The sequence below is a fragment of the Anolis carolinensis genome, chromosome 1 (genome assembly GCF_035594765.1).
Source record: "Anolis carolinensis isolate JA03-04 chromosome 1, rAnoCar3.1.pri, whole genome shotgun sequence".
Classification (NCBI taxonomy): Eukaryota; Metazoa; Chordata; class Lepidosauria; order Squamata; family Dactyloidae; genus Anolis; species Anolis carolinensis.
The window spans coordinates 210,501,578-210,518,015 of NC_085841.1; the positions used below are offsets into that span (position 1 = coordinate 210,501,578).

The window sequence follows — 16,438 nt, forward strand, 5'->3', positions numbered from 1 at the left end:
GCTACAATGGAAACCGTTAAAGCAGGGGTCCCCAAACTGCGGTCCATGGGCCACATGCGACCCATCGGAGCCATTTATCTGGCTCCTACGGCAGTGCCCCCCTCTTCCTCCGCCAAGGAAGGTGTGTGTGACGTGAAGGAGAAAGAGAGAAAGGTGCGCGCCTTTCTCATCTTCCTCCCCCGCGGGCACCTTTCCTGCTGCCACTGAGGAAGGCGCACAAGGGGCGAGGGAAAGGCATGTGCCTTTCCTCTCTCGCTCCACGCACTCCTTTCTTGCCGTTGCCGCTGAGGAAGATGTGCACGGGGCAAGGGAAAGGCATGCGCCTTTCCTCCTTCACCCTGCATGCTCCTTTCCCGCCGCCGAGGAAGGCACGCACTGTCATACCCCAGCCACCTTTGGCTTCTGAACCTGATTCAGAAATGAACTTTGACCAGGATGAAGCTTATTCTGACTTTTTGCCTAGTCCGCAGAGCTCCTTCCAATTACAGATCCCAACTGTTGATAGCTCGGATGCTTCCTTAATTGGGAGAGATACTGAAAATATTACTTCCGTGGCTGAACCAGATGTTCCGAGTTCCCCAGGGAATGTATCCTTTAATAGAAGGGAGTTTCTGCATCGCCAGAGATCAGAAAAACAAGGGCTCCGAAGGAGTCAACGTTTGGCATCTCAAGGGGATAATGGATAGAAGATTCCCTTGGGAACCTCTGGGGAGTTTGCCTTCCCTTCGCTGTGATCAGATCTAAGTTCCATAAAAGTGCCCCACACTGTGAACACTTTGCGGTGTCAACGTAGCAATTTCCTGAGAACAGTTCACCGACTCTTCCTGATTCTACCAAGCCAAGTTTCCTGTTCCTGGCGGCCAAGCCGAGCCGCGACTCCCAATTAGAATCGGAGTAAATCTACTTCCTTGCCTTGTTCCTGAATCAAGATTGGTTTTAGTTTTGTCTTGTTCCTGCCTTGATAGCAAAGACTTTCTAGTAACTTTGGACCTTGTTTTTCAGTCTTGCTTCCTTGTTGTTTTCCCCGCTCAAGAACTTTCCAACAGTTTTGAGTGTGTTTCGGTTTCTGGACTTTGGACAATAATATTGGACTTTGGACTAATTCATACCTTTTTACAAAGGACTATTGTCCACTCATCCTTTCCACTTATTCATTCCTGAATTTATAATTGTTTTATTAAAGATATTATATGATTATTGGTCTCTGTTTGGTTTCCAGTGCTCACGCTGCCTTGGGGTGCAACACGCACGGAGCGAGGGAAAGGCATGCTCCTTTCCTCCCTCGCCCCGCGCGCTTCTTTCCTGCCGCCACCGCCGAAGAAGGCGCACATGGGGCAAGGGAACGGCATGCGCCTTTCCTCCCTCACCCCGTGCACGCCTTTCCTGCTGCCGCCGTGTTTATAGATTTATAGAATCCAGCAGGAGGTTCACTGGGCTGGTTGCTTTTGGAAGAAGCAAGGGTAATGACTTCTGAAGGGCATTTTTACTCCTGGGAAAGTCAGCAAGTATTTCCAGTGGGGGGAAAACAATATCCTGTAGCAGCTTTAAAAGCTGAAAAATATATTATAATATTAGCTTCCGTGGAACTTATAATCAAATAATTGTTCTGTTGTGGTAGTAGTGTGCCTTCAAGTTGTGAGCTTGCTTGGAGTCATCATAGTCATCCTCTTCATCATTATTATAATAATAATCTTTTATTTATAAAGCATTGCTACTGTACATGGTGTTTTACAAGTAAAAGAACAACAACATAGTTCCTTGCCCCCCCCCCCCCCCCCCCCCGCCTTACATTCCAGTTAAGGCCTGGACTATAACTGGATAGCAGAATTGGAATACTCTCACAGCCTAAGAGTAAGGCGAAGGCAAACCACAACTGAACAAATCTTTCTGGACAGAAAACCCTGTGATAAGTATGCCTTTCCCCCTCACCTTTATTATTATTATTAACATTGAGGCTGTATTTGTTCCCTTGTTGTTTTACTTCAAAATAAGATGTGCAGTGTGCATAGGAATTTGTTCATAGTTTTGTTTTTTTTATAATCTGGCCCTCCAATGGTCTGGGGGATCATGAACTGGCCCCCTATTTAAAAAGTTTGGGGACCCCTGCTTTAAAGGCTCAATCCTCAGTCATTTTAAGACCTATTTGCATGAAATCTATCTCAGTTTTAGACCCCATTTACAATTCACCAATAAAAGGAACTTCCAGTATATGGAGAGAGTTTCAACAACTCCAGAAATTTCTGCTGTTATTAGATTGAATGTGTAGCCCATGAAGAAGGTCAATCAATAATACAATGGCCAAAATACATTGGGTTTTTATAAAACAGGATAACAAAAACCTTGTTTAAATAATAAAATACAACCATCATTAAGCATGTGAAGACCTGCTTTTTTCTCACTAAAGTCCTCACTAAACATACTTAAGATCAAACTACATCATTAGCTCAAGATGCTTGGTTTGGATTCGAATGAATTCCCATTGAATAGTTTGCCTATTGAAGACCTCAAGTACAAAAACAGTTGTGTTTTTCAGTTTATAAAAACACCCTGCTCTTGGTGATAAATAATTTAAAAAGATATGACCTATTGCATTATCTCCCTACTCATTCTAGAGTCTGTCTTATGTATTTCTGTCCAGTTCATGTATTCACTGCCAAAGTTTTTAAATTTTCAGTTTTTGAAAATCTGCAGGTGACTTAGTTTTGTTTGTTTTTTTCAGGGACAGCTGAAAAAGGCTATAGCTGTTTTCCTCCTACAAAATATACTTTCTGTAACTATGGTAGAGACATTTCCTCCTGTACTTTTATACATTATCTGGCTTCTTTTGTGCTCCCTCCCTCCCAAGCTGCCCTGTATTCCACAGGATGTAGGAAACACAGAAGCCCGGCTTCACCCATTTATTTTAATTAGAACAGTGGGACCACTCTTTTCAGGAGCCCAAAAAGTACAGAACAAAAGGCCTGGTTGAATAGGAACTGCCATTTCAAGAATTTCTGCAGAGTTCATAATGTCCTTCCCAGATTTTGACAAGTGGAAAGTAAGTGAAAATTGCTTAGATTTGTATAGCACCTCAAGGGAAGGCAGAGGCCCAACATATTACCAGCAACTTTCTTCTCCCCATTATCCTAGAAGTATTGTATATGGACTAATGGGCTAGGAATGGACCATGAGAGCTTAAATCCAGCTCCCCACAGGCAAGCCTGCAATATACAGAGGGCACACTCTGGTAATGAAGGAAAAGAGGCCTGCTTCTTATGTTATTTTGACAGATTTTAGGATGACTTCTTGTGTGTAAAAATATCTTATATGGGGGCATGTGAGAAATGGATGGAGGTGTCAGGCAGTCCAACAGACGCATGATAATGTAATTTTTGGCAAATAATTCACAGGTCTCTGAGGGAGACTAGTATATATAGGCATCATCTCTCATAGATAACATACAACCTAGACAATCATGGAAGATACTCATGTCAGCCCATGTCTGGACAACAACCAATCTGAAATGTGTTGTCGAAGGCTTTCATGGCCAGAATCACTGGGTTGCTGTGAGCTTTCTGAGCTGCATAGCCATGTTCCAGAACCATTCTCTCCTGAGATTTCACCCACATATATGGCAGGCATCCTCAGAGGTTGTAAGATCTGTTGGAAACTAGGCAAGTGGGGTCTGAAGAATGTCCAGAGTGGGAGGAAAGTGTGAATGTTGCGATTGGCCACCTTAATTAGCATTGAATGGCTACCAGTATTAAAAAACTCTAAAACCAGGACAGTAAATAAAGAACAACACTCAGGAAACAAAGGAATTCCAGACATGAAACAATCAGGACCAGCTAACACCTCCCAACAAAGGATTCCCCCAGGCAGGAAGCAGCCAGGCTTTGAAGCTGCAAGGCCATTCAATGCTAATCAAGTTGGCCAGTTGCAACATTCACACTTGCCTCAAGCAGACAAGAGTTTTTTCTACCACCCTGAACATTCCCCAGATATATAAAGCCCACTTGCCTAGTTTCTAACAGACCTCACAACCTTTGTGGATGCCTGCCCTAGATGTGGGTGAAACCTCAGGAGAGAATGCTTTTGGAACATGGCAATACAGCCCGGAAAATTCACAACAACCCAATCTAAAATGCAGTCTCTAAGAAGCAAAACTTGTCATATCCAGTTATAGGTACAAGGTAGCTTCTTGTGATGGGCTCCTAAGTGTCATTACTCAATAGGCACTGGATGTCCTTACTAATGTTTCCCCTATACAGGCAGTCCTTAGATTATAGTTCTTAAGTTGAATTTGTATGTAAGTTGGAAAAGAAATTTTTTAAAGTGGAACTCCAGACATTTTTTAAAAAAGTTTTAGATAGCATAGGGAAGAGTTAAGGCCCCTGTAACATTTATTTTGCTGTCTGTGCCCCTGTTCAAAAGATTTCACCTCATTTTCTGTCCCTGTGACAATTGGATTGTGAAAATTTGGGGTTGTCATGAAAACAAGGATTGGTGATAAACTTCAGTGGAGACACCTTTTCCCTGTGATAATTCTTTCAGGAGTAAATTTCCATTTCTAGGGGTAGAGTTCTCTCACTTCCTTTGTCTCACCCCCGCCCTTAACTAGAAGTCGTATGTAAGTCAGATGCCAGTAACTCTGGGACTGTCTGTAATTAATTTCTCCTTCTGATATTAAGAAAGGACATAATAATAATAACAATAAGAATAATTTTATTTCTCACCCGCCTTTCCTCACAGCTCAAGGAGGGTTACAACATTGCCAAAACACATAATCAAAATACATAATCATTTTAAAACCCTCCGTAGAATACATATTTTAAAAATGTATTTCTATAAAATACACAAAACAAGAATTTGACATAGAGTAGAAGTTTAAAATTCATCATTAAAACTGTATGGGTAAGCCTGCTGGAAGAGATAGGTCTTCACTTGTGTCTTAAATTCTGACAGCTGATTCAGCTGTCATAGCTCTACTGGCAGGTCATTCCAGAGTCTTGGGGTGGCTGATGAAAAGGTCTTCTGGGTGGCGGTTGCCAATCGGGTTCTGGCTGGTTGGAGCAGACACTCCCCAGAAGACCTACGTGTTCAGGGAGTATTGTATGGGAGAAGGTGATCCTGTAGGTAACCTGGACCCAAACCATGTAGGGCTTGTACTTTGCCTGGAAACTAACTGGCAACCAGTGGAGTGACTTCAGAATAGGTGTAATATGCTCACTCCTAGATGTTCCTGTAACCAGTCTGGCTGCTGTATTTTGAACCAACAGGAGTTTCCATACAAGGGTAGCTCAAAGTAAAGCGCACTGCATAACAAGCATTGGTGAAACATGGAAGCATTACGAGAATGGAAACACATTGTTGCCTCAGTCTTTACCCCAAAGAACTTCACGTCTAAGGTGTAAGGGTTGGCAGGACAAATGGCTGAAATGGAAGCATTCGAGAGGACCTCAAACACGGAAATATGAGAGGCTGCTGGGGAAGTACAAACATGTTGGTAACGGGTGCTAGATAGTCATGGAACCTGCAGTTCAAGAAAGGAACATTTCCAATCTCTGGAAAGGAAAAAAAAAACAATGGGGGAAAGGAGTGATATATTATGTCTTGGCATTTTTTGGCACCATTTGTTCCCCCACTTCATTTTCTGAAGCACATTGTATTTTCTTCTTTCCACTGCACAAGCTGCCTGTATTTTCACTACCCTGTTTACGTAATTGGAGATATGATCTTTACTTCATTGTCAAATATTCGAGCAGCTACTATGTTCTGAGGCAAAAAGCATGACCTCTACCCCAAACAAGTCAAAAGTAAATACACTCACAAAGATAGTTTCTCTTATTATTTTGTGCTAATAAGAGCCAAAAATGTGATAGGGTGCTACTTTATCGGTTTTTCAGATTACTGACTGATTAGCTAAACGACAAAAAGATCATTTATAAAATGTAGCCCTCAAAGTGACCAATAAAAAATAATTAACAACTGGCACTATAATGTATTTCAAGAGCAAAAGCTGCTTCAATGCAGCATGTCTTTCTCAAGTCTCCTGATACTATCTTGCTATCTTATTGTTGTTGTTTTTTTAAAAAAAGAATCACACTCTTTTTTGTTTTGTTTTTATGTGCTGCTACACAGTTATAGCATATGCTTCCACTTTAACTGCCATTTGAATATGAAAGAATGTCATGGACCAAAGATTATGGATAGGGAGTTAAATATTTTGATATACGCAGATGACATAGTATTGTTACCCACCACCCCAGTTGGGTTAAGGAGGTCTCTGCAAAAACTTAGCCAATACTGTATTGAAAATGCCCCCACCATAAATAAAGAAAAATCCAAAATAATGGTCTTTGGCAAGAAAACTAAGGTTTACAACTGGCTCCTTGATGGGCACAAAGTGGAACAAGTGAGGACATTTAAATACTTAGGTCTACATTATGCGGCATCTGGGGCATGGTCCCAACACCTAAAATTAAGTATTGCAAAAGCTGATAATGCCACACAGGCAATTCATAAATTATGTAACCACAATTACCCGGGATCTTTGCGTCCCTTTCTGAAGGTTCTTAAGGCTAAGGTGTTCCCCATTGCTTTGTATGGAGCTCAAATATGGGGGGGGATCAAGATCTGGCATTGGTAGAAAGATTCCAATTTCACCACTTGAAAATTGGCTTAGGTGTGGAGAGATCATCCCTGTCAGCTGCAGTGAGAGCAGAGATGGGAGTACCCCCAATTTCTACAGTAATTCTGAAGAGATAGATCAATTGGTGGTACAAAATAAGACAAATGCAACCACATAGACTCCCAGCCATATGCCTATTAGAGCAAGAAAACCACAAAGAATGGTCATCATGGCTAAACAGACTCGGCCACACTGTCAGTAAGTTAGGTTTTGCCCCTCTCGAGCTAATAAATTTTGAGGCTAAAGTGTGCTCAATTGTTTACCAAAGAGCCCTTGACATTGCTGCACAAAATGATCTTATGATCATAGCGCAAGCTAAAGCTACTCCATACCTGGCTAAATTTAAATGCAATGTGGGCATGGAAACCTACCTCTTTTTTACACTTCCACTATATATTAGAAAACTTTTTACCCGGGCTAGATTCGAGCAACTCGACATTAAGTCTAAGCTAGGTAGACGTCAGAATATCCCCTATACGAAGAGAACCTGTGGGTGCCATGAGGTAGATGCAAAAGTGGAGGACTCAGAACCCTTTTTCTTAAAATGCCCCTATTACAACAGGATTCGATCTTTCTATTTACAACCTCTGCTGGAGAACCATACTCATTTAGAGAATAAGGAGAAATTGCACATCCTTCTACAGGGTTCAGATAAAAACTCTATTTTAAAACTGACCCTTTTTACGCAAAAAGCGCTGGCCATCCGCGAGAAGATGGAAGCGGAGAGCTGTGATATTAATGCCAATAACAAAATCCAAATTTAAAATTCACTATGGACAAGCCACTAGTTTTACTTACCCTTGCCCCCACTTAAACCTTACCTTAAGGGAATAATTAATTTTAATCTTTTTATTCTGTATTTGCACAACTACCTAGGAATGGGTTGGTAGGCTAGTAGGCCGGGATGCTTTGTATCTATACATGGTTTTACTGTATGTATGGATAAGTGTATACGTTTTGTATGTTTCACATGTTTTGATATGGTCAAAATTGACTAATCAATAAAGAGTTGTTGTTGTTAAAAAAAAACTGCCATGGCAGCAGCTTATCGAATTTGGGGTTTGTAGTTTTATTAGGTACTTAGAATTCTCTACGAGAGAGCTCTAGTGCCTCCCTAATTTAAGTTTCCCACAAACAACCTGTGAGTTTGGCAGGGAATTGACGTCCCCAATGCCTCCTAATGAGCCTTAAAACCATCAGCTGTATACAGTGGATCACAGTCCACCACACACACATAAATATACTGTGGATGTTCAGTATCTGTCCATTTCTATCTTTAAACAATTTACCCCACTACAGTATTATTATTGCTTTGTCAAAACTTCCATGTGCCAAATAGAGGATATTCTTAACTTCTACTCTTTGTCAAAGTTCTGTCATTTCTGTACCTTTTCATTGTTAATCTCACCGATATAGCCACAGGGTTCACCCCCACTTCAAGGTGCTCTCCCATGATCTTATAGCACTTTTAACTACCTCTTGTTTACAAAACTCACTTAGCGCACTTTTGCCCAGTTCATTTTTATGATTCTATCGCTGTGTTTTAACCTGTGTTTTACTAATGTTTGTTATTTTACTTTTATGTTAATTTATAATTTTTATTTGCGCGTGGTTTCTGTTATTTGATGTTGTTTTATGTTTGTTATTGTATTTGCCCGGGCTTTGGCCCCATGTAAGCTGCCCCAAGTCCCCCCCCCCCCCCAGGGAGATGGAGGTGGAGTATAAAAATAAAATTATATTATTATTATTATTATTATCATCATCATCATCATCAAGAGATATGAATATATCCCCCTATTCCAGAAACTTAAATCTTCAGGACAAGTTTAACTTACTTTAAAAATGAAAGTCATTGTTAAGTCTCTGAGGAGACAGAAGAAGGTGAATGTATTTTTATTATAATAATAATAATAATAATAATAAGCCTGATCATTTGGCTGTGCAGTTTTTGAGACTTGTGTGGGTCTATGTCAGTGGTTCTTAACCTGGGGTTCCCATATGTTTTTGGCCTACAACTCCCAGAAATCCCATCCCATTTACTAGCTGTTAGGATTTCTGGGAGTTGAAAGCCAAAAACATCTGGGGACCCCAGGTTAAGAACCACTGGTCTAAGGGGATAGGGCTTCTCCTGAGTCATTTATTTGTTTAGGGATAGCTAGAGACTACTAGCTCTACATAGCAACTGCTTCAGTTTATTGAGCTCAAAAAATTGGAAGAGGAAAATTGCTATTTTTCTTTGGACACTTGTGAGGGGGATTTAAGGGAGAGTCTTGAAAAGCTGTGCTATTGGCAGCACAGGATGATGAACAGAGAGGATATAGTAACATGCAACATTTGTGCCATGTTTGTCTTCTTGTTACTGGCTGTACCTGTTACAGGTGGAAACAGGTTGGCGTGATGGAAGAAAAGGTGCAGCTTGGGGCCTGCTTGTCAGGAAGGGCAAAGCTTTTCGGAACGATTTGGAGCAGGCTGTCCTTGAAAGGTAAGGCATGGATGGAAGCTCTCCTTCCTAAGCGAAGAAGAGATGTATGGTAATAATAGGTGCTACCTTGTTGAGAGGAAAAGAAGCAGTGATGTGCAGGCCTGATAAGATGTCTTGAGATGTGTGCTGTCTCTCAGATGTGAATAATCATGTTATAGCACTGAGACTGACAAGATTCATCAGCTCCACCAATGACGACCCCTTTCTTCTAATCCATGTTGGGACATATGATATTTTAAGATATAGCCTGCAACATATTGCAAGGGAATATGAGTTATGTGGGGAAGTTAAAGACTTTGAGACACATGTTACTATTTTATAGCTCTTTCTTACTGAAGAATGTGGACAGGAAAGGTCTAGAAAAATACTGCAATTGAACAACCAACCACAGAAAATGTTTGGTTTCTTGGACTATAGTCTGCACTTGCATGAAGGGAAGCTTCATCTTACAGTGCTTGGTAAAAAAACATTTGCTTGGAGTTTTGCAAACCTGATCAGAAGTGATATAAACTGAATTACACGAGGGAGGGAGGCAAGCAATATTCCAGAAGGAAGGGAGACATCCAGCATTGGAAACCAAAGCCTGAATTATACAGCAGAGCCTGGGCCAATAGTACAAGAACCCCAAAGTAGGCAGGGGAAAAAACCAAGACAACAACTGGAGATGATGTCTCTACTTCAGACCTGCACAACCTGGCAATAGGTAGAGCCCAATATTAAAATAGGTTAAAAAAAAACGGGCTGCCAATAAACCATATTATTAAAAAGGTAAAACAAATGGTCTCTACCTGGGAGAAGGTGGGGGAGGGAAGGAGAGAGAAAGTCAATGCTACTTTAAGCAAAAGCCATATTTCCAGTAAGAACATGCGGGTGATCAACTGGACCCTGCCAGCCAAGTCTTTGGGAAGGAAGGCAGTCTCTCTTTTGGACACAAAGTTCTAAGGATGGTTCTCAAAAAGAGAAGGGACATATTCTTATTCTAATATGGCAACAGGAAATAAGTGGGGCTTGGGCATGCCCGGCAGAACAGGAGTGGAGGAAACTGTTTTGTTGGGGGCGGGGAGGGGAGAGACCTTGAGTGTGTGCCCTTCCCTTGGTTTCCTCTTCCGCAGGAGGAAGGAGACTGCTCTCAATTTCCTTCCCGGGCAGTTCTGCAATCATCCTATTGTGATCGCTGCTTCGGTAAGAGTTGTTGTCCCAGCCCCTACCACTGCCTCCTCTGCAATGAAAGCTCTCAATCCCTCATTTGCCAATCTCCTTGTTTGTTCTTCAAACTATGATCTCAAATCTGTGACTCAGAGATCTGCAATCCTGATACTGCAACGTGTAGTCGAAGGAAAGAGAGAATAATAAACTGGAGGGAGGGGGAGGAAGACTCTGGATGAATGGTTCTCAACCTATTGGTCCCCAGGACTCCCAGAAATTCCAGCCAGTTTACCAGCTGTTAGGATTTCTGGGAGTTGAAGTTCCAAAACATCTGGGGACCCACAGGTTGAGAACCCCTGTTCTGGATCCTACTAGAACTTTGAGTGAAGGAAATTGAAACAACTTACAAGGAAACTTCCTGGGAAGGAAACTTTTGGAGGTTGTTGGGCTGATGTGGTGTGGACTTTTGGCTGTAGAAACTTAAGAATAAAGAAAACCTGAAGCCAAGAATGGCGCTGAGCCTTGTTTTTCTTTGACATCCTCTACATTTTTTGCATGCTGCCCAAAATCCTTTGGTGGGCTGAAAGCCCATGGACCACATGTTGTGCAGATCTGCTCTACGCCAATGAAGAGAGCATGGAAAATAAACAAAATGAACCTGAAAACAGAGAAAGTCTTATATGATTTAACAGGCATTCTTGAACCTTAATAGGATGAGTCTCATGATTACAACACAGTAATGAAATTCTATAACCTATTCCAAAGAGAAGAAGCAAGAGTAACATTTTTATACCTAGGATGTGCATACCTGTGTGATCAATGACTTAAAGCTTAGAAATATGGGAATGTTGACAGCATTTTGGTAAAACTTACAGGAGATACAAACAACAGTGACATCATTCTGAAGGTTTACTACATGTTCCTCCAAGTCAGACTGATGATTTTAGTGAAGCCCAAACAAATGACAAAATATTTTTTTAAATGAGATATAGTCATGATGGACTTCAACCACCCACATGTTTGTTAGAAATCAAATTCAGCCAAGAACATGAGGTCTAACAAATTCCTCACCAGCCTTATCAACTTTGCAAATGACACCAAATTAGGTGAGGGTAATGAGCACCCCAGAGGAAAGCATCATATTTTAAAATGACCTTGACATACTAATTAATTGGATAAAACCAACAAAATTATTTTCAACAACTAGGCAAGAAAAATGAAGTGCATGGATACAGGATGGCTGATGCCTCACTTGAAAACAATACATGTGAAAGTGATATTGGGGTCTTAGAAGACCACAAACTAAACACGAGTCTACAGTGTATGGTAATGATTAAAAGAACCAATGCAATTCTAGACTGCATTAATAAGAACATAGTGCCCATATCAAATGAAGCCGTGATGCCATTCTAATTTGCTTTGGACAGATCACTCCTAGAATGCTTTGTCCAGTTCTGAATATCTCATTTCAAAGACAGCAATGACAAACTAGAACATGTCCAAGAAAGGGTGAGTAGGGTGATCAATAACCTAGGGAGCTTAATCACACCACTAACAAAGGATGGATAACTATTTTTAGTCCCATAAGTTGAATACCAATTGGTAGGTAAAAGCAAGTGGGAAGGCTGCATGTCAGCAACAGGCAAAGAGTACAGCTGGAGTAGGCTGCACTAAAACAAAATGAGCAGGACCAAATTTTTTACCAATTGAGGAATCTTCCAACCAAGCATAAACAAACACAACAGAGTTCTATGCATGTCTCCTCATGAAAAAGTGCAAGAAAAATGGCTTCCCTACTAGTAGGCCCCCGCTGAGTTTCATGCAGGGGATTTAAAGTGTAAATCCCTTTAAATCCCTTCTTATCTCCAACTGTGAGATTAAACTTCCCTATCCCTGTTTTACATCATCTCTTCAAATTATTTCTCAATGTCTTACTTATCCTTCAATGACCATCACAATCCAATGTGAGCTTATGAGTACAGAGAAGCAGGGGCTACATGCAGAAAAGGATGCTGAATGTGAAGTTCCTAGTGTTGGGTTGTAGATAGAGCTTCCAGAGCCATATATTGAGAAATACATGCTTGGTGCACCCCAACAGCTAGCCAATTGAAATAGTCAATATTAGTTTTCCTTTAAAGAGTAGGACAGTGCAGAGGGAGGGATGTTATTCAGCCTTCCAATTTAACTTAGTATATGAGTGATCTTAAAGCTGAACACAACAATTGTTTTGCTTTAGCTCTGTACAGGAACTAAGAAGGAACAGGGTGGTATTGAAGGGGATGGAAGGCTATGCTGGCACCTTTGGCAGAGAGTTACTTAATTAAATTTGTAACAGAATTTGTTTTGTGAGATTTATTCACTGTTTAATGTGATTGACGGAGCCCTGGTGGTGACGTGCGTTAAAGCACTGAGCTGGAGACCAAAAGGTCCCAGGTTCAAACCCCGGGAGCAGAGTGAGCAGCTGCTGTTAGCTCCAGTTCCTGCCAACCTAGCAGTTCGAAAACATGCCAATGTGAATAGATCAATAGATACCACTCCGGCGGGAAGGTAACGGCGCTCCATGCAGTCATACCAGCCACATGACCTTGGAGGTGTCTACGGATAATGCCGGCTCTTCGGCTTAGAAATGGAGATGAGCACCAACCCCCAGAGTCAGACATGACTGGACTTAATGTCAAGGGAAACCTTTACCTTTTTTAATGTGATTGACATAATATTTTATATTCTGTGCGTTTACCTATTTTAGCTACCCAGTATAGTGTACAAGCATCAGAACAGCAGAATTTAATCTATCTAAAATGTTTTTTCTTTGATTTGTGAATACCTCTATTTGCATGCATGTACATAATTAGGTATCTAGGAGACGGGACTCACATCTATACACAAAATTCATTTATGTTTCATATACATTTTATATACATAGCCTGAAAGAAATTTTATGCAATATTATAAATAATTATGTGCATGAAACAAAGTTTCTGTACATTGAACCATCAGAAAACAAAGGCCTCATCCATGTCGACAATTTTGAATTTCAGAATTTAAGATAAGGAATGTTAACATGTATGAAATAAAATACATCAACATACACCAGTTAATAAAGCCTCAGACAAAGAAACTTTTTCCTAAGTATTTTTACAGGAGCCAAGGCTAGCTCCACCTTTTCTTATCTTCTGTCTCATTGGAAGGCTTTTCCCTTCTACCCTGGCATTGGGAAAATGGTGAAGGAAAGCTGAGTTGCAGCAGTGTGTCTGCAATAAACACTGCAATAAGGTTTGACCTGGAAATAAATCTTACTACAGCTGTGTGCTTATGAACAACATCTGCCTCCAAAATCACTTCACTGAGCATGAGTGAAGAGCAAAACAGGGAAAGCAGATTAGCCTGCCTCGCAAGTTAACACTGCATATTGGAAAAAAAAAAAACCAGATGTATAAATGTTGCCACCAAAACTGAAATTATAAGAAAAGTGGAGGTTGATGATAAACAAATTTGGTTTGGAAGAAGCTTTCAAGGGATATCTAAAAGATTTAAAATGTTTTTGCGTACTTATGCAAGGCTTAGCTGACCTGGTTGTTTCATTTCACATGTGTATGATGTTAGTTCTAAATAAAAAGTTTGCTGAAACTGGCAAACTTTTTTTGTGGTATAGGAACCTATCTCTATTCTTTCCTTGCTATTTCTAGGGGCACATCTACACTGAAACTATAATGCAGCTTGGAACTGGAAGGAACTGTTTTTGCTGCACAGATGATTAGACTGACAGGTCTGGAATTGGTTTGAGGCCAGATGGGTGATGACATTAACTATGGAACCTAGCCTCAAACCACTGTATGGGGATTTTTTCCCAGTTTCAAGGAGAGATGTGCACCAGTGCTCCAGAGGCATACAGGATGAAAGAGAAAGAAACTAATGGGAGCACAGGTACTCAATTACCCCCCCCCCCCAGGGGGCTGACTAGCCATGCCCTTGAACCGCTTTTCAGCAGTCCCCCTTCTGTTTGATAATGTGCTTCAGAAGGGTGGATGTCTACAATGTGCTTCGCATTTTGTGGAGTTGATTTTACCCTGGATTTGAGATACACTGGCATCTGTTACAGTGGATTATCTGATTGAACTTGGATTTTCCTTTAAATTTGTGCTGCAGCACACATTGACGCTATGCATTCTGTAGTCACTGTAGTTTCATGTTGCCTCGAAGCCGCATTATAATGTCAGTGTAGAGGAGGCATATGTTTGGTACCGAAGTTTCTGTTAAAGATGGAAAGCCTAGGAACGCATCTACCTTGTTACCTTAGCAAACAGAATACAGTTCATACAAGAACTGTGCTGACTAACATTTGGAAATGGAGTACAGACCAACAGCCTCCAACATCACCAAAATGTTTTGGGTGGGAACTACAGTACTTGGATGGAAAAGGTCCCCATGGTCATTTGATAAAGTGATGGGATTCCTGTAGGTGTTAATATCTAATGGCGATGAGCAACTTGCCATCTTTCAAATTTTGTAGCCCTCCAAATGTTGCAGTTCCTATTAGTAGGTAAAAGTTAAGGTTTTCCCCTGACATTAAGTGCAGTTGTGTCCGACTCTGGAGTTTGGAGCTCATCTTCATTTCTAAGCCGGCGTTTTCCGTAGACACCTCCAAAGTCAAGTGGCTGGCATGACTGCATGGAGCGCCGTTACCTTCCCACTGGAGCAGTACCTATTGACCTACTCACGTGTGCATGTTTTCGAATTGCTAGGTTGGCAGAAGCTGGAGCTAACAGTGGGCACTCACTCCGCTCCCTGGATTCAAACCTGCAACCTTTTGGTCCGCATGTTCAGTAGCTCAGCACTTTAATAGGTGCTCCTATTAGTACCATCCAGTATATCTGGATAGAACGATGAGAGTTGCAGTCTTAGACTTGCACCCTGCTAATCCTTTAAAACAAAAGATCCCTCAAGTAAGAACTTATGCAAGTCCATTGAATCCAAGGCCATGGTTCTATAAAAGCTACACTGCTGAGCACCATGGATTTGGATTTTTGTGTTAACACTCGTGAGACTGTTGTGAATTGGGCCGCACTGATTCATTAATTACAGAAGCAATTATGCTTTTTTGCAGTTGGCCAAAGATTCTGGTAGTTGTTGTCCAAAGGGTTACACCTCCCCCACTTCTGATCTTGCTGTTGTCAAGTCATACTGCTGGCTCAGCTGATAGGAAAGTATGGCCAAAGAGTTTATGTGAGTCCAATTACTAAATACCCCTGCTGAAATGAAAGGCAATGACTTTTGGTGGTGAGCACAAATACAGAATTCAGAAATATCTTACATTTTCCACAGCTTTGCCTTCCGTCATAAGCCCTTACTCCTAAAACTGGGCAATAAAATAATGGGATACTACAGATAACAATCTAATGGTTCCATCTATACCAAAATGTAAGAACCTACCCCATGCTCTCCTGCGGAGTAAGGACAAAATGCAGGACTGTGCAGATGACTTCAAGGATGGCACAGGGAGCTTAGAAACATAGAAAAGCTCACATAATTTCCCTGTTGTAAAGCAGTAATGTATCACTATTACTATTCTAAGCACAAAAAAGAATGCTACATGAGGAAGACTAGGGGGATTCTGGGAACGTTAGTCCACAAAATGAACTTTTCAAATCTCTGCTAATGCTCCATCCTGTCAAGCCCTCAGCTCCCTCTTGCGACTGTTGGAAGTTGTAGCAAGGGTTTACTCTCCTCCCTTTCTTTGAATGGAAAGCGGAGATGGTTTGCAAACCGAGTTCATTTGTTTCTTCTAGGATGCTACAGCAACTGCTGCATAGCACAAAACAAAAACTTACGCTACAAGGGCTAGAGACCATGATTGGACATGGCAGCCCATTCTAACATAAACGTATGTGAAATAACACCGTAACTAATTTCCCCATGCAAACATAAAATATGGCCAAAGAAAACATGACTAAAAAAATGTGCAAGGGAAATCAAGACTGAATTTTCAGTATAACTGAAAGCTTAATCTGCATTATCGTGTTTTCTTAACATATATTTTTAATGTTTATTTAAAACAAAAATCTCCAAATCGGCCTTCTGTTTCTAACCTAACATTCACAGCCAATTTAATACACTAACATCATCAATCACTAGAGACAAGG

General features: G+C 41.0%; 1 protein-coding gene across 2 annotated transcripts in view; it reads right to left on the reverse strand.

The window, feature by feature from the left end:
• The window catches only part of metap1d (methionyl aminopeptidase type 1D, mitochondrial), a 121,591-nt gene that overhangs the window by 58,365 nt on the left and 46,788 nt on the right, over positions 1-16,438 (reverse strand). The window lies entirely within an intron of this gene.